At 37.9% G+C, this 23,341-nt stretch overlaps 1 long non-coding RNA gene across 1 annotated transcript; it reads left to right on the top strand.

The window, feature by feature from the left end:
• Positions 1 to 18,943: 18,943 nt before the first annotated feature.
• LOC132908926 (uncharacterized) lies at positions 18,944 to 21,514 on the top strand. The gene is made up of 3 exons (XR_009658462.1): positions 18,944 to 19,826; positions 19,968 to 20,125; positions 20,973 to 21,514. It is a non-coding gene; the product is annotated as an uncharacterized LOC132908926 (long non-coding RNA).
• Positions 21,515 to 23,341: the final 1,827 nt, after the last annotated feature.

The following is a 23,341-nucleotide window of genomic DNA, read 5'->3' as shown; positions in this document are numbered from 1 at the left end:
CACAAAGGAGTAAGCGTGCTAGCGTTTTACGCCACGGGCGGCTGCCTCGTTGCGAAGATGCAACAAACCAGCTGACTGACAACGCTACTTACTAGGTAAACACGAAACTGGTTCCTAGGCGTACGAGCGCGCATTTATCAAGCGGCTTCTCTCCCCGTCTTCGAGGGTTCCCTCCCCCACCCACGGGCCTTTCTTGCCTTCACCAGGGATGTCGGTGCTTAATAAGCGACGAGCAGCGTCGTGTTCCTTCGTATTCGACCGGACAACCCCTGTGATTTGTTGTCTATGGGCTCTACCGCTGATTTGTACACGCGTCTTCTGCTTCCGGTACACAGGGTGGGAGAAGAGGCAAGTCTTTCTGGTTGGAAGTTTGTTTGGAAATTCTGCGGCAGGACGAGAAGTCATGCTTTGAATTTTATTCTTCTCGAGAGGCTGAGGGTTAAACTGTTGGTTTGGGATAGATCACGTTGGGGGATGTTGGGAATTTTGTTAAAAATTTTTAGAGAGTTGCCGGACTTTCTGTGTTTAGGTTAGACACCAAAGAATATTTTGTTAGTTTAATAATTTAGTCAAAATGTTTTTATAACAGTCTAATTAAATTTTATAATAGTCGGTATTAATAATGTTATAACATTAATCAATAGTTAAATAACATAAGTATTAGCAAGTACTTTATTATATCTTCATATTGCAAGAACAAAAAATTGCTCCATATTCATAATTTTGTTAAAGATCGTGAAATATTTTAACCAATTAAGGATTTAAAATAATGTAATAAATAAATATCGAAGAATAAATACTATGAAATAAAGTATAACAAGATCAGGTTTAGTGTTTTCGTACTAGTTTCATTAAAAACTGTAGTCAGTGATAATAACGACTCAGTGTTAATACTTTGTTATACTTCCACGTTAAACTTCGTAAACGACAACGCTTAAAAATCTGTCAGCAAAACTGACCAAAAATATTAACACATATCCGTATATTCTATCCAAGACGATCTAGAATCATTAACACTTGGCTGCAGATATTCCTTCTCGCGATCCAGAAACTTTAACACATCCCAACACGTAGCTTCCAACTAACTTTCCAACCTAACGAATGTAAACATGTATCAATATTCAAGCTAACGTGAATGAATTGAGAACACCGTCAGAAAAAGTTGTCTGGTTTCTTCTTCACAATCGAAACTCTAGCTTCTCGATCCTTAAGACGTGCTTCGATCGTCAAATATCATTGTCCCTTCTGTTTACTAATACAAAATAAAAATATTTATTTGAAAATTTGATATGGCCTCATTATTATTCTTCGTTATTTTTTAATAAAGCCTTTTCTATTCAGGGGAAGTTTCAAAGATCAAGTATACTTCTAGCGCCATCCATTCTTCGATCTTCGAACTATGCCTGACGTTTCAAATCTATGCCTGACGTTCAAGACAGTGGAAAAAATGATTTAGCCCAATTACGTACAAATATTTTTGCTCCTATTGAATATTAATATTTATAAAACAATTTACGAAATAACCAATCGTGTCTCACGGGAAAACAAAGCTATTCGATTATCCAAGCAACGTGTATCATAATTAGATCGAATGATCAAAGATCTACTACAAATAATTAGTATTTAATCTCTAAAAAATAAAACGATTTATTTTAATAAAGTTGACCAGTTTGACTCCTGTATGGCTTATTTAGCAATCTTTCATTCCATATCTCTCTCTCTCCCTCTCTCTCTCTCTCTCTCTCTCTCTCTCTCTTTCTCTCTATTCTCTCGATTAACATATCGCGATTCTAACTTGGAAGTTCTAGGGATTGGAGCTCTTCCTACGCTTTATCGATATGTACAATATATTCAAGATACGTCGTATCAGAAACAACAGACGATTTAATAGTTTCGTTACATTCGTTCGAAGAGATGGTTACTCATCTGTCACGGACACGTATGTATATACGTAAGGCGATGAATCACGCGAAGTATACCGGATGAACATGTGGGATTATAAATTCGGAGCCGCAGAGTGCGCGCACAATGACGAATGGAGGCGTTTACAGTTTCGAACGCAAGGGGTTTCTACACTTCATTACGTATTTACATGTTGTCAAACTGATATCACTTCCTCGTGGTCAAAGATTAACCACTTTGTGTGCCAATTGGAATACTTGATCAATCTCGTCAAACGTTTGGCGGATTAATTGCCATTCATGTCATTAAGACAGCCTTTGAAACATGTATCATCGGATGATGTAACAAGTGTGTAAGAAATTCAATATAATTGTTACGTAATTAAGCTTCGTGTCATTTGTAAAGATTATAATCTCTATTGTTATAATTATTTCATTTTTTATCGGTCTGTTTTCTATTAAAAGAAAGTGCAGAATACTGTATTATGAAAACTAAAACACTGATTTTTTTTTTTTTTTTTTTTTTTTAGGAAGGCTACATAGCTTCGTACAGTAACACAGTATTGTATTTCTTCGTTGCGATACCCAATTCTGTATGATAAATAAAATATTGTATTGCGGAGATTACGACGCTAGTAAATAAAAAATTCTCCACGAAAAATAATATTTATTTCGGGAATAAAAAATTTGGAGGATTAAAGATCCCTTTGTACCGTAAAATAAAAGATCTGTGAAAATTGATTCAAGGGTTGATATTCTAAAAAACCAAAAATTCCTTCGCTCCAATGTTCACACCATGTTTGCTTCATTTTGCGCTCGAAGCACAGCGTATGATGTCCCTGAAGTCAACTAAATACAATTTGAAACCACGATAACTACTCAACCACGTAAGTGCTTGGCTAATCGCGTAGAATCGAAAACGCATTACAGTATATCGAACTTCCTGAAACTTGAACAGAAGATATACAGCTTGAGATATCAGTAACTTAGACACCTAGATCTATCCTCGTAATTCCCGAATTTCAAAACACATCAGTCAGCCGATTCCATCCAAGCAAACTCGATAACAGAATCAATTTCACTCTGCAACTTGTCCAACCGATTGATTCGAGTAAACAGCGTATGCGAGAATCGTTTAACAGATTGATTTTATCAATGTATTACGGATACACATATCCACTGCAATATCTTAAAATCCAACCTTGAATTTTGCACACAATAATGGAAGTTGTTGTACAAAAAGCCATGGGAAACGTATAATATACTAAGACATATGAAATATCAAAAGTGAAGTACTCGTCATGATATTTAGTAAGCGAAATAAATAACAACGTAGGTTTAATTCTCTTCGTAAAAATATAAAATTGCATAAAAATCCGCGATTTAATAATAACAAAATAATAAGACAATATCATGTATATTCTACACATATGACTCACAAAAGTGTTTCAACGCTTATCACCTATCAAGAAAATGTTCAGGTATTGCGTGTATTGTATAAAACGTTTTAAAATTTCACGAGAACCGTAATGAGAAATGACTATCATGATTACATTATCGTCTTTTCTGTCTCTGATCTTCGTCGATCGCTTCAAAATTATTCATAAGCGAATTTGACGAATTACGAGGAAAATTGCTTAGTCTCGCTCAAACATCTTACTTTTTGCAATTTAAATAACCCCATCTCAGCATAGTTATATAGATAAGCCAGCAATGTTTAAAGTTTCAAGTTGGATTTACAGCTATTTCAGACAGCGATGTTATTCACGTATGGCATATATTCTTATTCGAACAGTCACGATTTCTTGCCTTACGAAGTTTCACGATATATTCTTTGTCGAATGAAAGAAAAATCGGTTTCGAAAAGCAGTTTGCCCCTGCCCGTACAACAGCCAGGATATATTAACGCATAAATCGTTACTCGTTATGGCGGCTGGGCATTGGAGATGCCGCACTCCGAAGGCAGGACTTCATCACTAACCGCTAACAAGCCAACTAACGCAAGATACAACGACCTCGGTATACGTCGAACGAAATAAATTCTTTGAACCCTTCGAAAATACGTACTCTGTAAATTCTGAATATATAGTTAAATGTAAATTAAATTCAATAATAGGCCTAATTATAAATTAAATTTACGTAATGCTACAACGTTACAGGAATGCATGAAATTAAATAAATTCTTCCAATTCTACAAAGGTCCGTTTTCTGGAGATTCCTTGTGTAATTAAATATAAATGAAGTCCAACAATAGGTCTAACTGCATAAATTAAATTCATGCAATGCAGGATATAACAATTCAGTAATGCATGAAATTATTAAATATGTAAGTTCTTGTAATCCTTTGTACATTTATTTCCCGTGTAGTACAATCTGTGTTAGTAAATCTAAGTTGAGCCTGAGTTTAATTATATAAATTAAATTTATATTAATTAATTATATAAATGAAATACATTTTTGGAAATCAAAGTCTAAAGGTAACATTCTACGAACATCTGAAAAACGTACTACGAAACTTGCAAACTAGGACGAGGTTATTCTACAACAAACTTTTCCAACTACACGTACTCTGACATACTTACCTATTTTGTTAAACTAGAAAAATAAAAATATCCTAATAACATAATTCTTACACCAACGATTATCTATAAAATATCTTTAAGTTGAAATTCATAACATCGTTCACCATAACATTTACCAGGCTTTTCTAAGATATCCAGATCGGGTCACAAGATATTCGAACTCAAAATGAACATAAAATATCTTTAACACGCTATATGCTTCCTAAAAATAGGATCATACAATATTCCGTTCATCAACGTGTATCCAACGCCTATCACAAGTACACCGCATTCATCTGCATAAGAATAAAGCCCATTTTATGCAAAGAGATCCACCCTAGGAATTCAAAAAACCGTGCCGTGAAGGTTTCATCGATAAAATTCACTGGAGTCACGGCGAAGCTCGACTACGAGAGTCTCGCGTAATAATGCTCGATACATCCTCTTTAATATCCTGCGTCAACCTCAAACATCGATATTTTCCATGGAAAATCTAATCCTTCCTTCTGTACGATTCGCTTTCCCAGCCGAATCTCGTCGAATACGAAACGTTCAGGATGAAATCCGCTTTGGCGAGGAGCGAAGGGAGGTCAGAGTTCTTTTCAATGGGACACCAAACTGGCTGTGTGTCGTTGGCGATACTATCCGTCCACGGAAGTCGTCTATCGGCCATTCCGTGGGTTGCCTAGCTCGTAAGGATTTCCGTCTCGGTTACGGGATCGATCGATCGGACGTACTGCGAGGAGAACGTACGGTCAACGGGCATCGTCTGCACTTTCACTCGCGGGTCAACCAAGGGTTAAGGAGGAAAACTGTATCGTGTCATGATGCGCCGTGCTGCATTAGCATAGAGGCCGATCCTATCCGGTAGAAAGTCACGGGATCGTCACGCTCTCGGTTCTACTGTGTGACAAACAGTTCTGGTAATCCGCTGGTACGTTCGAACATAATCGAAGGGAAGGTGAAATTGAGAGCATGGGTCGAGAGAAATAGGAATTTTTGGAAAATCTTTAATTTACTAGTGTGTCTGAAATAAAGAGATAATATAAGTATTCAATAGTCAGTATTCCTTCAGAATGTATTTAAAATAGTAACTTCATAAATTATGATGAACAGATATAGCGATCCAATAATGACTATTCTTTCTCTATATCTAACGATTCTATGTATATTCTGCGAATTAATAAATTTATCGTAACGTATATCGACACATCCTTCCTCCAAAACCACCTAAGACCAATTGCCCCAAACAACATTAAATAATTCAAATCGTCCCATACCAGCAACAATACTCAATAATACGTTCATCGATAAAACAAGCACGCTTAGATAACAGCGTACAATACTCCCAAAACAATATCTTATTCCCATTGTCCCGAGAGCAACCATCCTATCATAGGACACCCATCCCATCCACCTGTTCATACTGGCATATATTCACTAGTAAACATGAATTATATAACGCATTATATGTTGTAAATTATTCTGAATGATTTCACTTGTACGTGTAGCCGTCCTTCGACTTTGATCTCCTTCCGAGATACACGGAAAGGTACTTTTGGCGGGCTTGGGTTGGTGTCATATAGCAGGCTTGGTTAGGTAATAAATAAAAAGAAAAATTACAATTTATGTGGAACCTCATGAGGAAAATTTCGATATACAATGTATCAAATATAGGGACTTTTGTTATTTTGGAAAATAAAACCGTGTAATGGTTATATGTATAAATAAATTTAAAAGAACTGAAGTACGAAGATGAATAAATGAAATCGATGATGTCTTTCTCTGCATAACTACGAAACTTTGGCGTAAGAAAAACATTTTTCACGAACATCATTCATAGGCTGGGATCGTACGAGCATCGAAACGACGTCCGTCGCATGACGTCCGTTGCATGACGTCCGTTGTAGAAATATACCGTCGTATATCGGAGCCTACACGTTAGAGACGTACGTCATTCCCATATAATACGACGATATATTTCTACAACGGACGTCGCTGCAACGCCCATGTGACTGCAGCCTTACACGTCGATTGCTGTTCTCGAGGATCGACATCGTGACCAGGAAGATTCCATCGTGAGAAGCCAGATCGACAGTCACGGTTCCAGACATCAAAAGATCGCGGCTGATCAAATTCTCGCGCGCCTTACGATCGCGCGTATGCCGCATACCAATGAGCCGGTCTCGCGACACGTGGCGAATGGCCCTGGCAACGCGTCTGGTGTCCTGCACGGTCCGATCGCGTACCGGGATACCTGAAACGTGTCGGCAGATGCGGAGAGAGAACACAGAGACGATCGGCCCTCTCCGTGGCTCGTAAGAGAACGTTGACGTTCCTCAGTGCATGCACTGTAGCATCGAGTCGCAGGCGGAGCTTTCGTGCTGGAAAGACCGCCTGCAGACCGCCCCTGTGTGCTTCGTTTCATCGCCGTCAATGTTGCGTGCACTGGGCTACACGCGAATAAACGCGTGCCTTCTGGATGCCGCACGACGACTCGTTCGCCGTTGTCTAATCGCCAGGAATCGGTCCAACGCGAGTCTCCGGAGTTGGGACAGGTGGGAGATTGTAGTCTGTTCGGCGGATTGCGGTTGGAAAGGTTCGTGCAGCTTGGTTGAAGTAATAGTAACTTCTTTGCGATAATTATGCAGATAGGATGTAGGAATTTTTGTTATTGATTGAGAACATCGTACGTATAAAAATTGGAGCATATATTGTTGCCTAGTAAGAAGAGTGAAAGAAAATCGAGATTAATAAGGAGAAGACATTGTTGAAACAAATTTAATAATTTAGCAGCATGTATTTATAGAGTACAGCAAGTCTCTAGTAGGGTTTCTTGCAGTGAATCTTCGGTTTTTAGATATATGTGTCTAAAGTATTACACGCGCAATGATACGTAGAATAAACCGATAACGACAGACACGATGAACTTGAAAATAATTTAAAGAATAAATGACGGAACAAATGAAAATAAATGGTTTGGTGCTTATACACTGGTAATAATAAAATGAAGTAGTAAAATAGTAATAGACGAAGAAAATAAAGTTTGAAAGGAATGAACACACGTGCCCTGTAACGTGAAATATCAAATACCGTAAAATTTGTTAGAATTCTTCAATAAATATAACAGGTAAATGTTTTAATATGTGACTTCTATGTTACGCGGTATTGTAAATAGTCAACATAAAATAAAAGTATACCTCCAAAACTGTAAAAGTATGAAACACGTCGATTTGCCAGCTCTGACATAATACCAAGGACCGTGGATTTTCAAGAAATTCTAAATTCCTAAACGAATCGAGTGTCGAAAATTCCAAAGAACGTCGTCGAAATATTTTCGAATCGCTTGCCTCTAAATTGGCCGGGCATCGTGAGAACTTGTTGGAACAGCCTCGTCTGTTCCATCGACGTTTTCGCTAACGAGCCAGTATTTATTCGACACGGATCGTTTCACCAGGTCGAACTTAGGGTTCCACCAGGCCGCTCCTAAAAGTCTACCAGGAACCAAACACGAAAATCGAGAATATTTCTCGGCAGGACAAATATTTAGGCTACCAGATGAACCAGAAAGAGAGGGAGAAGATTCGATCGTTGGGATGTTATTTAGGTGCAGGTTCGACAGAACTTGTACATGGGTAAGGTAGCGTCTAATTCGCGTGGAAAGCCATGAATTTCCCTAGCAGCGAGCCGATCGAATTCCCGGCGTCGTTCATGGATCACGCGAAGCCCGGGATATCCGGGGAGTTTCGGTGTAATTTCGTGAATACTTGGGACGCCCGGAGGTAAATATCTATCGGCTATTCCGAAGCTATTCGACACAGAAGTTCGTCCGGCAACGAGCGAACTCGATCGACTTCGACTTCGTAACGTAACTTGCCAAGGTTTATCGAAGACGTATACCCTAAACGCTCACTGAACGTTCCCTAAACTCTTCTCTTCGACGTTCAGCCAAGAATCTACGTACAGTTGCTTATGAAATCATTCGAGCAGTTGTATAAGCTTTTTTGTGAAAATATTCTGAAATTTCATTGCCACAGTAACGAAATTTCGCTATCATGATCGCATTGGTACGATTTAAAACAAGCCTGAAAATGTACATAGAAGCTACGAGATATTTAGTGCAGATATATTTCACAGAGATCATTACAGTATTTAAGCAATCAGCTATTCGTTGTACCAATAAACCTCGATATTTTTAGTGACGTTATCTTTAAACATTTATGCGTTTAAAATAGCTATTCATGTTGTGCACTAATTTCTTACTAAAGTATGTTTGCAGTAAATTTCCTGTAACTTCTACGTATATTCTCAGATTGGATGTAACTTTTACCAATATAATTACCACAATCGTGTCTCGTTATAGTGGAACTTGAAAATGTTTTATACAACCGACACAATATATGTATATAATGTATATACAGATTTTCTATGGTAACTGTTCAAATACATTCACGGGCTGGATATAAACCTTTGTTAACATGACTGAAACGTATCGCATCTTCCATAACCTTCTCGAACTTTACACAGCTTTCTGAAGGTTTGTCGAACGAATAAAACGTACATATCTGTCTGGTGTATTGAGAAGATCGGCCATTTTACGGTTACGTGGCTTTGAGCGAGGAAATCGAAGGAAACAGGCGTCAGGGAGAGGCGTTTTCTTGGCGAGAATTTCGGTGGACCCTTTTCGACAATGAGTCGCCTTAAATCTCTCTCTCTCTTTTTCTCTTTCTATTTCTATCTCTCTCTTCGCCGATATACATTTGTAGGTACACGCGCGTGGATTTACATTGGATCGTTCCCGACGGGGTGTAGCACGAAGGGATCGGTGTCCACGAATCAAAACGGAGCCCGATATTTCCGGGGGCGCACAGACATTGTTGCACCCCGTCGAGATACCATTAATCCGACACTCGGCGAATCCTCGCAATCTGCAATGTCAACGGGAATGTTATACTACTGATTCGTATCTTTAGAGAAGATTCTTTAGAGGAGATTCAGTCAGTGACGAGAACGGTAAGATAAAAGAATATCTAGAGATGGTTTATAGGAGAAGTTATCGTTGAAGATAGCGTTTTGAAACAAACGGGGGTCCAGTCGCGTGAATAATGGATGATAAAGTAAATGGAGAGAAATATGGAGTCTTTATTGCACTGATAACGTATCGATCCTCGTGCTTGGCAGTCGCGTTTGTTGAATTTTTATTATGAAAATTTCCATTTCTGCGGTGCATCCACATATATAAATGTACGTCAGCAGTAGCGAATTCGTCAATGCTTTACGTACATCCACTTTCGAATATCTAACGGCAATTAAATTAATTGTATCGAGTCGGATAAAACGCGATCTCGCTGTTATTTCATAAACACATATTCGTATCAAAGGTTTCCGCATTAAACGCGCAGCTCGCTTAAAATAATTAAACCTGCGTTTCACAGAGTTTATCGCGAGGTTATTTTCGATCGGGTAACAAACACTATCGGAAAACGTATACTGGAAATCGCGATAACTACCGGGCGAGACGTCGATGAAATTCATTAGAACGACTCTCCCGGTAATCTACTCACCGACTGGACATTGCGTAATGAACGATAAAACAGCTCTGAACGCGGTTACATCGATAATGCGACGTAATATTTCCTAGTGGTTTATCTGAACCACTCCCAGTACGTAATAAAGTAGATTCATCGTTATACGGGCACGATGCACGTGTTTCCAACAGCTAAACTACGCGATACCATCGCTAATTACTTCATCATCGTGAAATTGTTTCCGATCTTTCGTGGGAAAAAATGCAACAACGAGGGAGAAAGCGACCACAAATTTTTAAGTATCGTTTACAACTACGTAAAACCATATACGTGACGTTTTGCCTATATTTTTTCGTGCTTGATTAATTCTTTTAATAAGAATCCACAGTTTGCTAATTTTTGAACATAAATTTTCTACGTTTGACCTTGCTACGTTCTTTTAATTTTGTTTTATTCAATTCAAGCGTGCTTTTATTGTTGAAAAAAATTTCTTGTGTTTGACGTTTCTCATTTCAATTTTATTATCCTTTTAACTACAATAATAGTGGGAGGATTTTAAAATATTCTTCAAAAATTCCCGTTAACACATAAATAGCCAAAACAAGGGTTTAAATTCTAAAAAAATTCTGACATTTAATAACTTTCCACAATATTTTTCTCCGTTAAAACAACACTTACGTTCACGCGACGTTTCACCTTAAACCGAAATGAATTGCACGACCCCTGACCTTAAATACTGCGAGCTGATTAATCCTTCTACGCATTCAAAAAGTTTGCACCCGCGTTCGTTTCGATCGAACAAAATAACGCGACCTTTAAACATCGAAAAACACGATCCTCGTCGAAACTTGCTTTTCGGAGCAAATTATGTAAGTACACCCCTGTTTATAAGTATTTGGACACGTGTGAAACGATTAGATAAACCTGAAACATTATTAAAAAATTATCGAAACCTTCTAAGAATGATTTTTTTCGAAATCATAAATTACAAAGAACTCGTAGTTAATTACCAAAATTATTCAAGTAGCAAAATTATCTTTATATTTAGTTTTGCATCTAAACATGTATTTTCTCATCCCCTTCAAAATTGCCATTACGACACTGAAGATATTAAAATATTCCTAGCCTTAATAATTACATGCATCTTCGTCTTCGATAAAATTTCGTCGATTAATCAACTATTTTTAAAAGACTTATACCTTCGTCCCTAACAGGATATCTTCATTCTTAATTACGTCATATTAAAATTCTCCTGATTAATCATAAAATGACATTGGAATCAGCAGATCAACAAAAATGTAGCTATCACGTTTTCCTCCTGTGATCGTCGCTTATGAACAACATCGTAATGCATCTGCATAAAGTGGAACGAAGTGCACGAACCTTTTTCTCCCTCCCGAGTTTTTACATTGATCGATCGACTCGACATAGAGACTCGATAAGGATCGAAGAAGTTCCAGAGATCGTTCGCGTTTTTTCGTTATTCGCATAAATCCAATCCATCACGCGGCGCGAAATGCGACTCGAGGCCTGAAAGTTCTTTTGGATGGCGGTACAGGACAGTTTTAAAGTGTTTCCAAGTGTTTCGATTGAAAGAGCCGCGGGACGTCGATGTACCGCTGCGAGCTACACGACATCCCGCGGTTCTTTAAGGCGAAACTCACTGACAACAGCGCCGGGAAACGTGTCAAAGTAGTTATAGAACAAGCCCCGTCTCTTTCGTCCTTATAGGCAACCCTGACAAGAGGTTTAGGCCCACCCTGTCGTCCCCTTTCCAACCCAACTACCTGGGAGAAACGCTATTTTATCCGCGGATGCGTGTCAACCAGATACCCAAACGATTTATGCGACGTATCAACAATTCCTTTAAGCCTCAAGGGTTGTTCGATACCATATTTAACGCGCCTTTTAACTGTTCTCTCGCAGTCTCCAACACTAGATATGACACGGATACTGTCTTTTTCTGTGAAAAATAATTTTGTCGGTGAAATATTTTATAATAATTTTTATGAATTGGAAATACGTTTAAGAGATTATTAGATTATAATTAGATAGTGCAATTTAAAGGTGCAAACATCCGCAAGATAAACATAATGTCTAGACAGTATCATAAAATATCCAGGACGATTATCTTTGATACGTTGGAAACAAAAAGGGTCTGACCTCGGTATATTTATTATTAACAAATAACAATTCCCTTACGAACCAAAATGAGAATAGATCTGATCGAAATATTCAGTGCAATAACTGATTCCGATAGAACGTTTAGGTTCGACATAGAAAAAACGAAACTACATTGCTTTTGTATGAAAATAACGTGAATTAATCCACTTTTCCTACACAATGACGTTCCTTTTATCATTTGGCAATTCCATATTTATGCATAATTTCAAATCAAAAGAGTTATTTTTGACGAGCACTTTTAATTTGAGACGTCGTTTTTCATTTTCTCATTCTCAATTTGTCTCTGTTTTCCATTTTATCCATTTCCGCATGCGATCTACAATTAAAAGAATTATCCTTAACAATAACTAACTTCGCTAATAAAAAATAGCACAAAACATTTGAAAACTAAAATATACTACTCATCGGAGAGCTACATTTTATCAACTAATAGTAACAAACAACATCCACTCACTGCGTGCTTCACGAAAGAGAGTAAAAAATCCGGCTTCGTGTATCCATCCGTATAGCAAACAACGTAACAAACCACCATGTTCCTATCCATTAAGGGGTTAAAACGCAACAAGGGCTCCGCTTTCAACTTGATTCCCGGCCAGGCAATCGAACGCCTCCAATCTGACGTGCACACGTGAACTTTGAGGGCACGTGCACGCGAGTGTTCAAGTTTCTCGAAATTGCATATGCCGAAGGTTGCACGCCGAGCAAAGAGCAAAAAAGGAAACAAGAAAAAGGGAGAAGAAAGAAGCGATCCACCAGTCACGAGAGTAACACAGTCTACATGTAACGCATGATGGTGTATAGGCGCTATGTCTTCGCTATAATCATAATTCCTTTCGTATAAAATTTGACACAAATGAAAAGCAATTTTAGCATGCAGCGGCTCATCAAAGCATTTAAAGATTTCCACAGGCGGATGAAAGGAAGTTTATAGGAAATATAGAAAGACTCCATAATTTTACAAAATGAATTTATATTTAATAGAATAGATAATTATTAATAATATGTTAAAAAAATTTTTGGTGCAAGAATTACTATAATTCATACTGTATCCTTTTTATATTTTCTTCTATCTGCTATTACACCATAAAATATTTTTATAAATATGTTTTATAAACGTGTTATACAAATATAACATAAATAACAAAAAATAAAAAAGTGATGATAATAATACCAATATAGCTCTTGGGAAGGGTGCTACTAATTTTCTACTATTTATATTTAACAATGAAAAGCGATACTCCAAGCATTAAATGTTGCTTGCCGCGCGAAATAGTTCTTTCTATTTCAAATCATGCGCGGACATGGAGTTATCAAAAGATAAAAAAAGAATTATTAGAACGGAGAACGGTGCCCCGAGTACGAAAATTCGATCATCATTGTGATCCCATATAGATCCGCAACGCCGGTGAAAGAGCTTAACGAGTACGATTATGAGATCGATTTAATTCACGATTGAATATTGAATATGATAGAATGCATCAGTCAAAATCGACGAGTCCATCGGTTTTACCCGTGGCAGCTAACAATAATGATAATGATGAAGATGACTATGGCAGTTGCGATGATTAACGACCGACGCCTGACGCTCGATTCGCTTCGATTTGTCTTCGTATCGGTCTCGGGTAAACTATCCTTTAATCGCTTCGCCACTTTCGATCGCGATAATGAATTTACCATGGCAATCGGAAAGAGTTTTTCGAAGAGAATCGCCTCTAACTGGATCCTGATAGATGATATTCCACCTTATAAAGATGTCAACCAGGAAAAATCGATCAGCCTGAAAAATATGTATATGGAATTGGATTCTATTGTATTTTTTATAGCAATAATTTTTCGGAATTATAATTTTCATTGTGGAGAATATTCATTTTAGGGCATCGATACTCTAAAAAATATTTATACCAGACATTAAAACTTTGTTCTTCTTATTCTTTCCAATACAACCTATCAATTACAATTAAAGCGTTTCGCAAAGAGCTATTGGATTTTGTTATAAGTCTTAAAATACTAGTTCGTCGTAGCAGCGATTCTCTCGTCGTTCTATCTAATCGATAAATAAAATATTCTAAACTTCGTGAAACTTCAACTTTCCTTTTTACTTCCAACTCAGTAACTATTTTTAATTTTTCTTCCTTTTTCCCGTATAACTACGAAATGAATCATTTCTTTCTTAAAGTTTGTCATGGGCAGCAGCATTTCAACCTGAGAGAACGACTATAAAATATTTCAAATCCATGTAATTTTCCATCGAACTACAGCCGATAGCGTCGAAGAACGTTAAAAAATGGTCCTCGTCCTGGCATCGGTTGTAAACCGCGTTTACATTGACCGCGCAAGATGATATCGATCATTCCGAACTAGCAACCAGTTTCTATTGTGAGTATCAATCAGTCACCGCGCGGACGTTTATTGTAACATTAAGACGCAACGACCGCCGAGAAAAAAAAAACAGCATAATTTATTTTACAAGTGCCGTGTCCTCCATTGCGGCCATTAAATTTGATGGGACAGAGTTCCGGAATGCCGTCCATGCTAGATCCCAGTAGAGAAACCTTTGAAAGAACTATACGTGTACAGCTATATATCCATGGTTAAAATATTCCAAACAGAAGAAAGGAACTTGTACCGATTATGCAACCGACAGTTTCACGTGTCACGCTGTACGAACAATTTTTATTTAAGCGAAGGATTCTGCAGCTGAACGTGAGATATTTGCAGTAACAATGACGACGAAATTTGTATGTATATTGACATCGATGTGTGGGTATTTCGCTGTGAATATTTCACGTTCTCCTGGATCTGTTGGATCAAGTATTCATCTATCGGGAATTTTTCGCGCCGTGGCGAAGAAAACGCGGTAAAATCCACTGTTGGAAAAATGCTAGAAATTCCAAGTCTTAGACTTGGCGCGAAGTATCGAAGTAAGTTGCAACTTTACAGCGGTCGCTTGTAATTTGCCAGGTTTATATCTCTAGGTTTTGGTGCAAACGAGCAATGTAATATTGTTGCAATTTTGTAACGTAGACGCTGCACAGTTCGATCTACAGACGGCGACTTTTATCTGTACATTTTGAAACAGCGAGTTCGCACGCTCGTACATATTGTATTATTAAAAATATAATCCTGTGGAATTGCGTAACGTTATCGCTGAGAAATCACTCGTCTGCATGGGTCCCATTAATAATACAATACATACGAAATATGTAAAAGATGAAAAGACACAACTCTAAATCGAGCTTTAATAAAAATTTGTCACGTCGCGTCGATACCAACATACGTAAAATCCACTACATTAATTATATTATAATTTATCATGGCCAGAATTTATCACCATAAAATATCCACTGTCATTACAAATATTTCCCGATAACGTGTAAAATCGCTAAATTAAACGTTTGAAGACAGATCTTTCATTTTACATAATACCCTCATTCAACCATTATTCTTCCCAATAAATTCGAAGCTCGTAACATCGCAATGGCCGAAAATGCTGCGAAAGTGCACCAAATGAAATTACATTGTAACCATTTTTCGCTACTCGATAAAATGGCCAAACAACTTCTCTCTCTCTCTCCATCGTGTTACAACGATTAACTAAAGTGCGTATTTCGAGTTATTAAAATATAACCAAACGACGACACGGGAGCCGTATTGGAACAACACTTGTCCGTCGCTTTCAATATATTATATATGATAAAATAAACATTTGCAGTTTTTAAAACCGGACGCGTGTCACCGTATATGGGGTGGAAAAACGCGCGATGAACTCTCTGACAAATTTTAGTCACGCGACACTGCATGGGGTGGGTAAATGGCACTAATGCAACGACAAAGAAGGCACAAGAGTGCATATGGCGGTTTCGATGTTTATTCACGGTGGTGATAGCGCGCTAGACAAAAAGGATGAAGAAGGAACAAGTGAGGAAGAGGAGCAGGGAGGAGAGACTGACGAAACGATCCATGCTGAGTGTGCCGTTAATAATAACCAGTACACGGTACAATGGCCACCATGTGGCAGGTTGTTTCGCGGTAGACTGAATGAGGCTGATTAAATTGAAGGGCCAGGGGGAGAAAAGGGACAGCAGACTAGGGCGTGCTTCATCGTGAAGGGTTGTTACTTGTTTAACATTTGTGAACGCTGCTTGAGATCCAGCAGCATAACGCGTTGTGCTTCAACCATTAGGGACAATTATCTGCTGATGCTGCCAGATAAAAGTCTCCTACATAAGCAATCTATGAGACCGTTTTATACTCCTGAGAACGATTGATCTCGTTTGTTACGACACGATATTTGTAATTTGTAAACTTCTACAATTTTTTTTCTTCAGAGACACGTAATAAATATCTTATCACGCAAAATATAAAGCCCACATCTACTTTCGTAAACGTAGAACGTGTGATAAGGAATTGCGTTAAAAACCGTTTGATAATGGCTAACAAGAAAGAGAGATAAACGGTATAGGTAAGTATGTGGGTCATCGATGAGTCAGACAACCTGTAACTGAAACGTAGCAAAAAACAATCGGGTAAGTGGTACCACAATGCACGTAATGTTTAATAAATATTATATTGTCGCATAATAAACGTTTGTTTTATTAAGTATCTCAATATAATACCGCAAATTTTACATCATAAATTTAATTTCTAATATTTCTTTTCCGTGAAACGTTGCGAAAGTGTTCGTTTTTTGTATCTGATATCAGAAATGCAAAAAATCTTGACGAAAAAGGAATAACCATTTCCTGAATCCTATTTTGAATTCTGCCTATTCTTCTTGTTGTTTATTTTATGCTATGATTCTTCGTTATTCGACATGGATCACGAACTTTAAATTGAATGTGTTCTTTAGTAAAATTGATAATACACTTTAAATGTCATTTGACTCTGCCCAGTCTTCAACTATCAGGTGGAGGTACAACATGGCCCTCCCCCAAAAAGACACTAAAGACAAACACAGAAAAAACACAAAAAAATATTGGTGGATTCCAAACCCATAAGAAAATATAAGTGAAAACTACCAATTCGACAAAAAAAAAAAAAAAAAACCATTCCTACCACCGTATAACCTAGATGTAAGTACTGTAAATATGTAAATACTGTAATCATTGTAAATAATATAATTTAACACCCCCCTCCCCTTTCCTCTCATCCCCCCCCCCCAAAATCCCACAACGCATAATAGTAATACACCGAGGAGTCCTGTTTTGCGGCCAAGTTTCAGGACAAAATACAACACACACAAGAATACACAAAAATCACGCACCAATGCGACTTAAACCCAAAAAAACAAAAAAATAAACGCAAAAACCGAAAAATCCACGACACATATTAGACCATGGCTACGTCGTACCGACGCGTATCGGTACTTTTGCCTAAACACACTATACTCAATTCATTGTTTATTGTGAATCTCAAAAATGTACAAAAAATCAAATATTGGCTAAATAAACTATTTAAAAAAAAAAAAAAAAAAAAAAAAGTCTTCAACTATCCTAAAACTTTCGAACAAGGATATACGTAATGGAAAATTTGGAAGACTCAACCGACGATTTGGACAACTATTTTAAAGTAGGGACTAGAAAGTAGCGCAGGAAGGATCCTTAGTTCATTGTTAATTTAAAAAGTACACAGTACGAACGAGCTGGAAGAAATGCCTGAACGCTGACTGGAGTCCAGTTAATGTTTGCTTTGACTCCGGGAATTCTCGTGCATTTCATTAAGCTCGATCGTGTTCACCAATTGAACTCGTTACTAACGTTTCAAGGCAGAAGAAAAATACCGAAGAAAGGATGGCGTTATTCGTGGGACAACAAACGTTTCGTAACGGCACATTCTTCACCGGCTATTTAACCACGCGATTCCCACGTGTGTTCCTATGGAACACTCGAAACCTCATTTCTATACATTCGTTCCAGAACGGAAGGGGATGGAAGTTATGCTAAGCTAGGGTTATTTGAGTCACCAATGTTTCAACATCTAAAAATTCAATCTTAAACTTTGCTTTGCTTTTGCGATAGTCAAATTTGTTATATGTTACAATACACCATTAATATGTAACGTGATAACGAAAGACCGGGGAAATATCGTGGTACTTTAGATTCAGCAAAAGAAGATATGAAAAATGAGAAATAAATTAATGCATACGCGCCATTGAATTATGCTGATTGGAACTGAGAATATCAACAATGAAGAACATATTTTCTCTTGATAAGCAGGAATTATATCTTCGTGGAAAACTATCATCGTCGTTGTACACGATATATTTAGGTGTCTATCACGTCGCTAACCACGAATTAAATAGACTATTCTCAAATATAGATCGCTTTTTCAAAAATTCATTAAACGATATTTGTAGAATTAGAAAGAAGATGATGTACCTAGCGTGACTCAAATATCTTTCTGACTCAAATAATCTTACCTTGCCTCGCACAGGGACAGTGAGGAAATGGGTCTGAAATGGGTTAAAATATTACCAGCGACAATGAGGCTCATCGAGCCAAAAGACGCTCCACTATTTATTTCTTTCCTCTCTTTCTCTTTCTCTCATCTCATTTTTCTGTGAAGCGTAGCTTTGGCACACGATGTGATGGATGCGAGAATATTTCTTTGGTAAACGTCGCGTTCTTACGGCATGGTGGCGTATTCCGCGGCACCGTGGTACCCTTTTGTTCGTCAAGGGATACGTATGAAGCGTGACAAAACGCGCGGACTTAAGAAAGTCTCCACGTTTTGTCACGCGGCAACATTTGGACGACATTCGTGGCAAACGAGTCGTGACGACGACGCCGGGGCCAATTCCCGCCTGAAAAGAATATTCACAATGCCCATTCCGCGGCTCATCCTTTATTTTTAAGGTGTCTTCTCTATGCGCTGTGCCCGTGGATATCCCCCTTCGCTCTACTTACAGCGGCGACAAGCGATAATGAATAACCACACGACGAACAAACGCGAGCTAACGGTCGACCAAGACGATCGCGCTTTCGTCACCTGGAACCACGACGCTGCATACAAGACGCTTTGGATTTGTATGGCGACCAGCCATGGATCTGTAATCGTTCGCCTTTGTATGGTGCTTGAAATTGGAGAATGAATATCGTCCAGGGTTTTTGTTGCTATTGTGCCGCGGTGAAATATTTGTCGCGTGGAATTCTTTTTGGGTAGGATCGTGTATTGGGTTGGTTATTGTGTAACAAAGGTGGTTTTCGTAGTAAAAGTTCGGATAAATAAGTAATAAGTGGGATAAGCGTAAAGCTAATAATAATAGTATTGTGATGCGATGAGATATTTGTCGTGTGGAATTCCTTCTTGGTAGAATCATGCAGTAGGTTGTTGTATCATAAATTAAAACTACAGGTTCGGCCCTTCGAGCTCGAATAGATGTAAATATTCTTCTGTGTTTCAGAAAATTATTTTCGATATGGTAGGAAAGTCCTTCTTTTTGAATATCTGTACAAGTATCAGAAAAATATACCTGTCTGATGGAATCAAGCCGAACGCTAATATTTTCAATGTAAAAGTGAAGATTCTTAAAACAACGTCCGAAGATGTAAGAGAAACCTACGAAACAATCTAAAATTCCAAATTCCACGCTCTCGCGGCAGAAGCAAGCGCAACATATATATTTTGATACAGCTACCATATAACCGGCAACGGTAAGCATTGATCGGAAAAATTCCAAAGAATCGGTTCGAATTCGCAAACTTGCACAAGAATGGGGTTAAAAAAGGTGGCGCACGTGCCACGAGCGGCGTGCAGATTGTCTCATAACGTTCGTGCGGAATATCGTCTTCTAGTGTGCAAGCGGACGTTCCCGAAATCCGATACGAAGCAAAGAGAGGAGCATGGAATTCCGGAATGCGGACGATGGGTCGTCTACGGCCCTGATCTTGGATGCAGCCAGCTCGTGATCGAGAGGCGTTTAAGGGATGGCAACAGCGGCGGATGGCAAAAAGTATGGCAGATGGGGTGGCAATCGGTTCGATCGGCCGTATGTCAGATGTTCATGCAGATGAGACCCTACGAGGCCGCGTATAATACGGCTAATACTCGCAGCAAACAGCGTGAATCGTTTAGGGAAACCGCTTACCGCTGGGACCAGTCCATTATTGGCCTAAAGAGGTTTCACTCACGAAAGGGGAAAAAGGGCGTAAAGAGTAATATTAATCCATTAAGGATCAAAATCTTGCCATTACACTGCCGGTGTTTATGCACTTGTTGAAAATTGAAAGCTGCAGAACTGCACAGAGTACATGTAACATACAGAAATACATAGAACGTTCAAAATATAATCATTTTATTTCTTCAATTGTATTCACGAAAATTTGACTTTGCATTAATATTCACGATCTAGTTGTCATAATATTGCAGACACTTCAATTTCTTTAAATTGTAGAATCTAAATGGAAAAAACAGCGATAAGAAAGAAAATAATATGAAAAGAATTCTTGATATTCCCTTCTATACACACAATGTCGATGAATAAAATTCGATAGCAATAAATTAACTGAAAGAAATTGCAAATGAAATATTGCGTTAATGCAACTTTGATGCTTAATAGGTTAATAAGTATAAATGTAAGGTACACACGATACTTGGGAACGTGATGGCTTTCAAAGCCAATTAGTCGCCTCCTGGCTCATTAATAGTCCGCGAGGAACGTCCGCGTCGCGTGCGGTGTATTAATTGTAATTAAAGCTCTTCTCCCAAAATGAATCGCGATGAACGCCTGATGGTCACTTTAACGACATACTTATTGCACCCGTGCGTCGAATGTTTGATGATGCACGATTTTGTTCCAGGAACGGGTTCGTCTTTGACTTCGCTCGTGAGACTTCAAGTGGTGAAGAAAAAAATGGGACTTGTATTTTTAAAAGCTTTGGGAAGTTACTGATACAGGGATTTATCTGACGTTTTTGTAAATTGCGCGTTGAAAAGACTGGAGAATTAAGATTTAATTTTATCGAAGGACGACCTGAATCTTCCTTTAATTTTCACTCTTAATTATATAACTTCTGTTTAATTCAACATTGGATTAGCGCGTTTAATTTGCATTATTTTTTCAATCAATTCCGTGATTTAACATTGAGGGTATGAAAAATAGATTCCACGATCTTACGAAGTTTGAAGAAATTGAAATAACCACAGCTATAGCATAAGCAATCTTTTTAAATCATGAAAATTTTCTTTATGCCTCTGTCTTATTCACCGTTATGGTCAAATGTTATTTTAATACAGTACTTTACAGTATAGTACTTTAAGAAAACAATATATTTATACCTTTCCTTGAAAAAACACTATATTTATCTTTTGTACCTTGACAAAATCAATACACAAATTTTACGTATTACATCACTTTCAATCCTCTTAACAGATTAAGAAAAATAAAGATAAATTCGGTAAACATCTAGCTATCAACTTTCTTCATAGAAGCACCAATAACGAGGGAAAGATGGTCGTTTATGGTAATTGATATTTGTTGTAACGTACGTTGTGTACGCAAGAAACGTCAACAGTAGCCAGTGTACGCTCGGTTTCGCGTCTACCTTTCGGAAAACTGTTCCAACCGCGTCGCGGTTATGGCCGGCAGTTTGCGGTCTGCCGGGGGACGTTCGTAAACGATGAACGATAAGGCGATTTCTATGGAGTCCCTTTTTACCGTCGTTCCCGTCTTTTTGAATTCCTAGGAGACGATGGAACGGCCGTCAGAGAAAAAACGAACGCGATAACGTCTTATTGCCCGCGGCTGCGACTTTTCCCATTTGCCGACAACGAAAATTAATTATTGCACATTCTTCTTTGAATATCATCGTCGTTTATCTTCCCTCTCGCAGTTTCTATGCACAGTTTCCTGTAAATGTGCGGTAGTCATTTACTCCTAAATTGTTTAGTTGAGTGCAATACAAGAAGTCTGTAGTTAATGCGCTTTTATATTTTTGTAGAGCTTCGTGGAAAAGAAACCGACACGAGAAAATAACGAATCAAATCTTTCTTCTTTTTATTAGAAAGTATGCTTGAATTTACGATTAAATAATCTTAGTTTGTTGTTTGTATATAAATTTGTTATTTGCGACAATGGTATCTTGAGGATATGCTATAGTAATATGCTATATAATAAAGTAAGTTGTAACTTAAACTGTAATAATATGTAGTAACAGCCGTATTTATAATCCTTTATGAGTTATAGATATTAAGTTCAACTCGAAGCTCGGTATTATAACTCGGTTAAAAGTAATTTAGCAGAATAGATTCGTTTTTCAGAAAGTTCGACAATTTTTATTTCTCCTTTTTCAAATTAACTCTCACGTTATATTACTCTCGACATTTATTATTATATCATATATTATATTAATCCATATACATATATTAATATATTAATAGACATATATTAATCCATTCGAGGCTTTTGTTCCTAACTATAAATTTGCTACGTCTTTTCATCCTATCTTCCTGTATAATAACGTCAATTATAACCCTCGTAACATCGACAGCACCTCTTCGTAAGGAGATGACAGTCATTCTATCGCTGTCAGTCATTCTGTCGCTGTCAGTACGCGTAGTCAGTATATTGAAAATTATTGGAACGTTGCACAAATCTAACAAACCATTAACGTGAGTGTACACGTAACGTGCTCTTGCTCCATCAAGTGTATTAGAAACAATAGGGACCGTACGAACGACTGAATATGATGCGCGTATCTGAGCTACTGGGCCACGGTGTAAGCTTGATCGATTATTTAAAACAAAGAACAACAGCAAATCCATCGCAGTTGCACGTGTAACATATCGAAATTTAATAAATTTCAATCGACGAAGAATGGCAGTGGCAATTTTTCCACGAAATTCGAGCCCCGACTCTGTTGGTTTCATTTCGATTGGTTGTCTCTGTCTTTTTTTTTCGTTTGAAATCTTCTTTTATTTCATTATAGTGGTCCGATATTGAAACAGACCCGGCAAGACACGAGCCATTGCGAAACGTCCGAAATAAAATTAGCTCAACAGCTTTTTCCCCGAATCGCGATCGACAGCACGCTAAACCGAATTTCGCGAACGTGCTTTGACGCGAGCGCGTGTATCGAGTTTCCTGTGTGAAAAAAGAAGCGAAATACCAGGTAGAAACGAGTATTTAAAAGCGGGGAAAACGGAAGTGCTTCGCGCGCCATTTATCTTC

Source organism: Bombus pascuorum, chromosome 7, assembly GCF_905332965.1.
Source record: "Bombus pascuorum chromosome 7, iyBomPasc1.1, whole genome shotgun sequence".
Classification (NCBI taxonomy): Eukaryota; Metazoa; Arthropoda; class Insecta; order Hymenoptera; family Apidae; genus Bombus; species Bombus pascuorum.
The sequence above is the reverse complement of the archived record's forward strand: the minus strand, read 5'-3'. Positions and strand labels throughout refer to the sequence as shown.